Source organism: Gracilinanus agilis, chromosome 2 (assembly GCF_016433145.1).
Source record: "Gracilinanus agilis isolate LMUSP501 chromosome 2, AgileGrace, whole genome shotgun sequence".
Classification (NCBI taxonomy): domain Eukaryota; kingdom Metazoa; phylum Chordata; class Mammalia; order Didelphimorphia; family Didelphidae; genus Gracilinanus; species Gracilinanus agilis.
The window spans coordinates 288,553,922-288,564,517 of NC_058131.1; positions in this window are offsets into that span (position 1 = coordinate 288,553,922).

Genomic DNA, 10,596 nt, shown 5'->3' on the forward strand with positions numbered 1-10,596 from the left:
CTTGGAGCCTGGATGGATGGATAGATCAGGGGAGTAAGCATTTATTAAAAGCACCTACTAGGGGCAGCTGGGTAGCTCAGTGAATTGAGAGCCAGGCCTAGAGACCAGAGGCCCTAGGTCCAAATCTGGCCTCAGACACTTCCCAGCTGTGTGACCCTGGGCAAGTCACTTGACCCCCATTGCCTACCCTTACCACTCTTCCACCTATAAGTCAATACACAGAAGTTAAGGGTTAAAAAAAAAAGCACCTACTATGTGGGTAGCTGGGTAGCTCAGTGAATTGAGAGCCAAGCCTAGAGACCAGAGGTCCTGGGTTCAAATCTGGCCTCAGACACTTCCTAGTTGTGTGACTCTGGCCAAGTCACTTAACTCCCACTGCCTAGCCCTTCCCACTCTTCTGCCTTGGAACCAATACATGGTATTGATTGTAAGACAGAAAGTGATGGTTTAAAAAAATAAAAGCACCTACTATGTGCCAAACTCTCTTCTAAGTGCTTTATAAATATATAGTGGTGTTGGAAAGCTGGAAATGGAGTGGAGGAGAAGAACACACAGTGGCAAGGTGAGGACATGGAGGAAATGGCAGTGAAAGGTCACCCATCTGTCACACTAGAGGGATGCTGGCCAAGGACTGAGTTTTAGTTCTGCTTCTGACACCTCTGAGCTGTGTGACCCTGCGGCATTGGTTTACCTTTTAGTGCTATTCCAGGCAGCTTTCTTAGGCTATAAATGGCAAAGCAGATTCAGTTGTGCTTCATAAAAGGGGTTTCCTCATTGGGGAGTTCCTTATGCAAATGAAATCACAGATCTGGCTCCTCTCACCTCTTCTTTTCCAGATAAGGAAGTGGGCCCAGAGAGGGGAAGGCCAGGGCCATGGAGCAGGATGTGTTAGAGCCAGGCCTTGATCCTGGGTCTTTTCAGTCCAAAGCTTTTGTCACCTCCCTCCGCTCCCTCCACAGTCACCCAAGGCTCAACTCCTCTGCTCATGATGTCACCAAGCATTAACTGGGGCTACAGCCCTAGCAAACAAACTACCCACACTGGGGACTCAAAAATAGATACTCTTTTGCATATAATTTGCATGTCATTCATCCAATATCAAAATGACTCAAAATACCTTTAGTTTCTTTCTCTGAAAGTTCTCAGCCCCTTTTTTCTCCCTCCCGTGCTCCAGCCTCCATCAGGATGAGGAAGCTAGGTGGCCGAGAGGCTGGAGCACTGGGCCTGCAGACAGGAAGATCTGACCCTGAACAAGTCACTTAACTCTACCTCAGTTTCCTCATCTGTAAAAAAATGAGCCAGAGAATGAAATGGTAAACCACGCTGGTATCTTCGACAAGGCAACCCCAAATGGGGCCATGAAGACATGACTGAACCACAAGACAAAATCAGGTTACCATCTATTTCTTCTGGGTAACTTCTGGGCAGAGGTAACTGAAGAATTGAAGGGAGAGGGGTGAAGGCACAGGTACTGCCATGAGAGATCATGCTTTTGCTTCAGATGGACCCCAAAGGAACCTGTAGGAAACTTCTCAAGGGTAGAGACCCCAGCCTGAATCTTCTCTATGTCCCCAAGGCCTCTTCCAATGCCCCACAAGCTCTGATCTTTCAGGAAGGGGCCTCAGAAGTGGCTGTCTAGTATCTGTCCCCTTCATTTTACAGATGGGTAGACTGAGGCCAGGGGGAGGCAGGGTAGTAAAAGCTATGATCTCTGACCCAGTTCAGCTCTGACATTTTCCTCTGAGGCCCCTTGGGATGGACTCTCATGTTGGGGGATTCTTGGGACCCAGCAGGCCTCTTCCCCTTTGGCTACTCCCAGCCCTTTCTGTCTTTGCAGAGACCCGGTCCTGTGGGTGCTGGAGAGAGGGGTGGGACCGGTGCTGCCATTTGGTTACCCTCCTTGGTGCCCCCAAGGATCACCAAAGGTGTTGACTCAGCAAATCTTAATTTATGTCCCAGGCCAGGGGTTCTTGTGAAGCAATTAGTGAAATAATGGTTATGTCGCACTAAAAATTATTTATAGTGTCACCGTGCTCAGAGCTGTGATTAAATTAGACAACCCAGGGGATTTAGATCTCCTTCCTGAATGGGGGCTACCCCTCCCCTCCCCGGGACCAATCTCCGGGCAGCTGAGGACCTTGGTGTCGGGGTCCCTCTTACTCCTGGCATCTGCCCCTCTCCGCCTGGCATCCACTAGGCAGCAGGCTGGTTTGGTGAGGTTAGAGGCTCTGCTAATGCCATTTGCTTTCTTCCAGCGGTGGGAGCATCTCAGGGTATCACTGACACCCTGGGGAAAAGCCATAAAACCTGAGGTCTGGAAGGGACTTTGGGAACCATCTGCTTGCCTGTCCTAGTTACAGCTCTAATGGAGTCTTTGATCCCTTCACTGTACACTGGAGGAAAATGTTGCCTAAAGGAAGAAAGTGACTTGCCTGGGGTCAGAGGGCAAGTCCAGAGTTAAGACAGGACCGTAGCTTGGTGTAGGCTCTTTCCATAGCCTAAGACTGCCATCATTCTTTATTACCGAAACTCTGGACCAGTCCCCCCTCCCTCCTTCCATCTTTCAATTAAAACCCACCAGGGAGACAAGTTTCAAGGCTCTTCTCTGCCTGCCTCAGACTTTTTACTGGTGGATCTTTCTTGTGGGGAATTTGGGGGAACTTCCATGCCTTCCAGTTTGCCAACCTTGATCATGGATTCCCGGGAATCTGACATAGGGTTGTGCTAAAGATATGATAAGTGGCTGCCTTGACCTGGATCTAATTTGCGCAGTAGAATGGAGGTTCAATAATGTAAAAAGGGGAGGAGTAGTCAGTCAGCTGAGAAACATTTATGAAGTGTCTTCTATGTGCCACACACTGTGCTGAGTGGTGAGAGATATATGAAAAAGGAAGACAGTCCTCGCCTCCAGGGAGCTTACGATCTAATAGAGGAAGACAGCTTACAAAAGGAAGCTGGAAAGGGGAGAGGGAGAAGGGACATTCTGGAGGGTGCAATGGAAAAGTCCTAAGGAGTGCTGCTGGTGAGGAAATGAAGAGATGACTGGCCTGGGCTACCTCCTTAAATGGAAGTTTGGGGAAGAGCTCTTTGCTCGACCCTCTGATCAGAGGGTCAGAGAGTATTGGGGACATGATGGAACAGTAGAGAGAGTGATAGACTTAAGAGTCAGGAAGACCAGGGTTCAGATCCTGCCTCTGATACTAGCTATAGCCATTGTAGAGAATAAAAGCTGGGGCAGCTAGGTAGCTCAGTGGATAAAGGGCCAGGCCTGGAGATGGGAGTTCCTGGATTCAAATCTGGTCTCAGATACTTTCAGGGCTCTTCTCTGCCTGCTTCAGACTTTTTACTCCTCTTTCCTTTAGTGGAATTTGGGGGAACATCCATGTCTTCTAATTTACCAGATCTGATCATGGATCCCAGAGAATTTGGCTCAGGGTCCTGTGACTCTGGGCAAGTCACTTAACCTCCACTGCCTAGTTTTTATTGTTCTGCCTTGGAATTAATACTGTTAATTCTAAGACAGAAGATAAGGTTTTTTTAATTTTTTAATTTTTTTATTTAAACCCTTATCTTCCATCTTGGAGTCAATACTGGGTATTGGCTCCAAGGCAGAAGAGTGGTAAGGGTAGGTAATGGGGGTCAAGTGACTTGCCCAGGGTCACACAGCTGGGAAGTGTCTGAGGCCAGATTTGAACCTAGGACCTCCCGTCTCTAGGCCTGGCTCTCAATCCACTGAGTCACCCAGCTGCCCCAGAAGATAAGAGTTTTAAAATAAAGACCAACTGATTTGTACAGAGATCTTTCAGATTTGCAAAGCATTTAATATTATCTCATTTAATATCTTATGAGGTAGGTAGATACTTCAGAATTTTTTATCTCCATTTTATAGATGAAGAAATGGAGGCTTTTTTAGATTAAATGACTTACCCAAGGTCACACATTTAGCATGTGTTGGAGGCAAGATTGCAACTCAGATCTTTTTGGCTCCGAGTTCAGCATGCTCTCCATCCTAATCCAACCCCTGCAGCTATCTTCATCTTTCTGAATCTCAGTTTTCTCAACAGCACTTGTTGTGCTTATGTCACAGGGAAGTTGTGAAATTCAAATGAGAAAATCTATATGGAGCTCTTTGCTAACTATCAAGCTTTCTCTATTAGCCAGGGCTCATCTTTATAGGTTACCCACCTGGTGTGATTGAAGGGGCAGCCTGGCACAAGATGCCAACTGCGGCTTCTTCAGAGAGTTTTGCTGCTTCAATAAGGCTGGCTCAACTTCTCCCATCAGTGGCACACCGGGAGCATCAGGCAGAGATGTTTGACCCTTTTCCAACAGGGGTTGCTTCCCTGGAAATAACCAGGCTAAAAGTAGGGTCATTGGTCTGGGAGGCGCTGTTCTTCCCAGGGCTGTTGGCATTTTTGCACCTATTAGGTGATTAGTAAATGTTTCATTCATTCATTCATTCACACATTCATTCATTCATGTACCCCAAAGGGCCTGTGGCCCACTTGTTATCCTGCCTAAAATTTTTCCCACTAGAGCTTCACTCCTGCCTTTATCCCTTCTTAGCCCCTTAACATGAATGAGTTTCTCAGGCTCTTTCTGGGGTGGGATCTGAGCGTAGGTTTTGCCTCTCAGTTCCACCGTTAGAGGTAAAGGGAAGAGCCATGACTCAGGAGATCTGTGTTCCAGTCCTGATTCTGCCATGTGTTTACTGTGTGACTTGGCCCAAGGACTCTAGTCCTCAGTTCCCTCTCTAAAATAAAAGGATTGGAGGAGACAGTCTCTGAGGTTCTAACATTCTCTGCTCCAGGGGTCTTGCCATTCCTAATACTTTTATATTCGAAGGTCCTTTTCTAGTTCTATTCTTTGGCTCAGGGAAGCTGATGGGCGCAGTAAAAAGGCAAGAGAAAGGCACCCACTTGGCCCTGATGGCTACAAAACAGGAGTCCCACCTCCCTAGTCACAGCCACGGCCTTCTCTCCACTCTTTCTTCCACCCTTCCCCACTGTCATCTCTCTTCTACCACTGCTCCCTCCCTCCCTCTTCTCTCCCTCTCTCCCTCCAATCGGAATTCTGTCATCAGCAGGGCTCTGCTCTCCAACATTCTCCAGGCTCTCGGGAGGCCAGCTAGCCTCCATTAACACCTTGTCCAGGGTCCTGAACATCCGCCTAGGCTCAGGGATGGGAGGCAGCCCCACCATGCAGGGAAGACTGGCCATAATTCCTCATCTTTCAGTCCATCCCCAAGGGAAAGCTTCAGCCCTCTCCAGGGACAGCCCCACCTGGCCCGACTTCACACACCTCGTAGACAAACATCCCACTCCTTTACCCCAGAGGTGGGGCAGCCAAGGCTCCTTCTCTGCTCTTCCCATGGGACTGGCCCTTGGGCTCCCCATTACCCACTAGGCCCTGCACAAGCCCAGCCCCGAGCCCATAGCTGTTTGATATGCAGACCTGGTTCAGGAGGCTGCAGCATAAATGTGATTAGCTTTAGCGCTGTAGCAAGTCCACACTCGTCAGCCGCGCACCCGCTCCTTGCCTGATCTCATATGCTTTAAACAACCCCCTCCCTCCTCTGGTGGGGGCTTGTCTCCCTCTCCACTGGACCCAGCCCCACCGAGCTCAAGCACGGCCCCTTCACAGCCTCCTGACAACCCCACCTTTCAGTCAGGGGCTGGGGAGGCTCCTGGGCCCAAGACTCCCATCTGACTCCAGGGCAGGTGTGGATTTAGAAGCACCAACATCTCTCTAGGATCCCTTTGGCCTTTCCCTCTCCCTCCTAGGGACCAGAGGCTATTTTAGAAAGGAGTCAGAGGAAAGGAAGCAGCCAGTCCCAGAATGGCATCTGCCCGTGTCCTCTCTCTTTCACTGAGGCTAATTGGCTAGATTCTTGCCCCAGTGCTGTGGCTGTCCCCTTCATGCTTCTATTTCTTTGTTTCTTCTTCATCTCAAACTCCATCTCTCTCTCCTTCTGTCTCAGTCTCTCCCTCTGTTTGTGTCTCAGTCTCAGTCTCAGTCTCTGTCTCTCTCTCTCCCTCTTTGTCTCTGTTTCTGTCTCAGTCTCTGTCTCTGTCTTTCTCTTTCTCTCTCCCTCCCTCTCTCTGTCTCTCCCCTCCCTCTTTCTGTCATTCCCTCCCTCCCTCTCTCCCTTTCTCTCTCTTCCTCCTGTTTCTCTGTCTTTCCGAGTCTGTGTCTGTGTCTATCTCTCTGTCTCTGTCTTGGTTTGTCTTTGTTTCTCTGTCTCTCTGTCTGTCTCTGTCTCTCTGTCTCTGTCTCTGTGTCTGTCTCTGTCTGTCTCTCTGTTTTTGTCTCGGTCTCAATCCCTCTCTCCCTTCTCTGTTTCTGTCTCAGTCTCTGTCTCTATCTCTCTCCTCTTTCCCCCTCATCCCATTGATTCTCCATTTGTCTCTTTCACTTGAATTCCATTTTGCTCCCAAATCTTCCTAGGCCTTCTTATAAACTCTTACTTATCTCTCCCCATCTCTCAACCCTTCTGCCTTTCATTTCCCCTTCTCTACCTCTTCTTCTGTCATCTTGCCCCATCTCTCCTTCATCTGTCCTAACCCCATATCCCAGTTCTCTCTATGATCACCTCTCCAGCTTTCCCCCATTTACTTCATTTTTCTTATTTTGTACCTCTCTCCCATATTTCCTCACCACTGACCCTTCATCTCTTCCCCAGCTTATCCTATATTCTCCTAGCTGATCTCTAAGGCCCCTTCCGGTTCTGAATCCGATGATTCAAGCATCTTTCCTCTATCTTTCCCCACTGCTGCCCCATTCATTTCTTTCTTATATTGCTTGTCTCCTGCATCTTCTTCCACCTTGGGCTCCACATCTCTTCTCTCCCTATTTCCTCCGCATTTCTCTAAATCCACCCCCTTACAAAAGGAGAATGTCTTCCAGAGCCTAGGAAAGGACTGGTAGAAGTGGTTACCCCTCTGAAGTTTTCTCTCTCCCTACTGTGGGAGCAGGAGCCTGAGAGTCCTATTATATTTCTAGTTTAGAAATGGGAGTGGAGTAGAATTCTCCAGGGTCAAAGCTTGGAGCTTTTGGACCCCTAGCCCTGAAACTCCAGCCTCCCTAATCACATCTTGGCATATGCTCATGACCAAAGATATCTCTATCTTCTCATCTAGAAATATATTGAGTGTGAGGGACCTTCTACCCTTGAAGGTTTGGGAGGCCTAGGCAAATGTTCAGCTATCCCCTGGCCCTCTCCATCTCCTAACTCCATGCCTACCAGTAAGATTCTTTGCTCTCAGAGTTCAGATGAATCCCTTGCAAAGCCCAGCCTGGACTTCTCCCTCCTTCCTCAGTGGCATCTTCCCTACAGCTAGCTCTCTGCCCCCTGGTCACCTGCCTTTGCCTTCTGCTATTCCCTACACCCCTTTCCCACAGAGGCTGGGGCAGGTAACAGGAAGGGTTAAGGAGAATCCAGGGGACCTGTACATAATCCAAAGCAGGAGAATTTGAACCAGCAAATCCCCCACCCCCACCCAACCCCAGCCTGGCCAGAGCAGGAGGCCTCAGGAAATAGAAAGACAGGAGACTGAGGATTAGAAACCCATCATGGAAAATGGTTTTCTTATCACAGTGGCCCGGCTGAATTGCTGGGACAAACTGAAAATCTAATTGCCTCCTAGCTCTACCTCCAACATTTCCCCTCTTCTCTCCTCCTCCTATCCCTCCTCCCCCCAGAGCTCCTAGACTGGGGTCAGTTCAGGACCAAACACAGGGAGACCCTTTTCCCCTCCTCCGCCCCCTGTGGGGAAACTGAGCTAGGCCATGCTGGCGCCTCTTCTGGCCTCTTTCCAGGCCTCCTGAAGCCTCAGCTCCCCAGGAGGCCACAGGGGTGGCCTGGGCAGAGCCCTGGGCCTAGGGCCCAGTGGGTGACTGGAAGAAGCAGGCGCCAGGCGGTCTGAGTTCCTGGCAATCCTCTGTCTGCTCAGGGTGGAAGGCAAGGGGACAACCAACTGGGTAATCAAACTACCTCCAACCACAGAGGCGGGAGACAGGGATCAGGCTTTATAGGAGAAAGGGGTGTGCGGGTGGGGCTGTGGGAGGTTTGAGCTGGAGATGGAGGGAGGGATAGGAAGGAAAAATGGTGCAGCTAGAAAATCCAGAAGGTAGAGGCCCCTGCTTTTGGAAGGATCCCTCTCCTCTCTCCTCCCTGCCCCCCAATCTCCTCCCAATAGCGCCCCAGATCTCTGGGAAGATTCTTGGGTCAGTAGCCCCTTGGGTAGGCTCCGTTTGGGCAGGGAGTCCAGGAGGATATGAGGGGGAATAAGAAGCTGCCTAGAGTCCTGTCTGTGGCTCTCCCTCTTGTTCAGTCAAGGCACGGTGATGAGTGAGTGATGGATGATGGTCAGCATTAACCTTCTTTCCTCCTTCCTCCCTCCAACAGGAGCTCCTGCTAGGCTGAGCTCTGCACCGGCCCCCCTCCTCCACACACATACACCCTACTCCCTAGTTTTATTCCTCACCAGTAACCCGGCCAGACCTTGTCCCCTCCTCCTCTCCCCTGTTCATCTTTCTCCCTACTGGTCCCTAGGGCCCAGGTCCTTCTTTCTATATTTTTATTGGTGTTCAAAGCCCCTCTCCCTTTTGTTCCCAACTCCCTTCAGGGCCTGTGCTCTCCTGGTGCCTTTATTCGGTGCCCATCCTTTGTTCTCTTCTCGCCTCAGTACCCCTGCCCCTTGGTGACCATTTCCTCTCTGCTCCCATCCACTCCTCGCTGCCCCTTCTTTCTCTGACCATTTCCCCGGGGTTCCAAGCTCCCCTCACTGCCCATCTCTTCTCTCCTGTTTTCTTCCTGCCTAAACATTCCTTCTCTGACCATCCCTCTCCCTAATCTCCATCCCTGACCTTCTCTGTGCCCATCCACCTCACGTAGCCCCAATTCCTCTCTGGAGTTACCATCTGGGCATCGGTCTACGTTCTGAGCCTTCCTGGGGGGGGGCGGGGTGGAAGAGAAGGAGGCCTGGGAGGGCTAGGAGAGGGTCTTTCCTATTCCCAGTGTCCCCCTCCCCAGACTTCTCTGAGATAAAACCTCTCCTGAACTGCCCCCTGGGCCTCTTGTCCTCTGCCTCCCTCTCATGCCTCCATTCTGTCCCAACATAGGACACCCGCCTCAGGGCTTTCCCTTTACACCTCCAGGTCCCCCTCTTTTGGGGAACCCAAAGATAATAAATCAAGGTGACTTTGGGAACAAGAAGCAGGGGTTTTCTTGTCCTTTCATTTGCATAATCCCGGCTGGCAATATGATAATGGTGTTTGTTAAAGACAGAGCACAATAAATTAATACCGTTAAGTTGTTGCTGCAAAATGCAAAGCAGGTAATTTACTGCGGGCGCAAGAACGGAGCCTTTAAACTGTAATGGATTAACTTTCCCAGCAGCAAATGGTCCCCAGAGGTCAGAGGCTTCCGTCTCCCCAGGCTGCTCATGCCCCCATCCCAGCCTGCTCCTGGGCTCACCCTGGAGGAGCCCCTGGACTCAGCCTCCCCCCAGCTGACTTCCCTCCTGGGCTAGAGCCTATCCAGAGCACAGGACTGCACAAAAACAGAGGGGAACCTCAGGACGTCAGACCCAGAATGGTAGGGCCCGGTGGGGCCTTAGAGGCCGAGCTGTCCAACTTGGACATCCTCTCATCCAACCTCCTCACTTTCCAGAGGAATAAGTTGGGACAGTTTATCTCTACTGTGCCAGGCACTGTGTCAGGCAGTGGGGACACACTAGCAGTCTAGGTCCTGCTTGCAAAGAACTTGCATTCTAAGGGAGAAGAGAGCAAGGTTGAGGGTGTGGGTGGGGGCCCCCCAAGAGGGCAGTGCAGCAGCTGAAAAGGAGGTGGTGGACTCCAGAGGGAGAGAAGTAGGGCTGGGGTCTTTCTGGGTCCCAGGCAAGGAGTCACCAATTAAGAAAAGAAGGCACCCGCCTGGAGGTTTCCCCGGGGCTCAGTGTGGCAGATAAAGAGAAGGAGGCAGAATCTGAAGAGCTGACCGAGAGGGAAGTGAAGGAACTGAGGCCAGGAGAGAGGTGTCAACGCCTCTCAGTACAGCTTTATTCTACAAACATCTAATTAAGAGACTACTGTGCAAAAAGCTCTGGGCTGGGTGCTGAGGACAGAAGGCAATGACAAAGCAAGGCCAAACCCTCCAGGGCTTCTGAGGGGACATATCAGCCCAGGGCAGGGCCCTGTGGCAGAGTAGGATTGGTATAGGGTAAAGTGTCAAGAGAGGTTGCAAAGGGGGGCAGCTGGGTGGCTCAGTGGATTGAGAACCAGGCCTAGAGACAGGAGGTCCTAGGTTCAAATCTGGCCTCAGCCACTTCCCAGCTGTGTGAACCTGGGCAAGTCACTTGACCCCCATTGCCTACCCTTACCACTCTTCTGCCTTGGAGCCAATACACAGTGTTGACTCCAAGATGGAAGGTAAAGATTTATTAAAAGAGAGAGAGAAAGAGAGAGAGAGAGAGAGAGAGAGAGAGAGAGAGAGATTGCAAAGGAGACTTGAGACAAGGCACTCTAGGGGTATTTGAAGAGGTAGAAAGGCCTAAGAGCTGGGGAAGGGTTGGGGATGGGGCAAGTCTTGGCCCG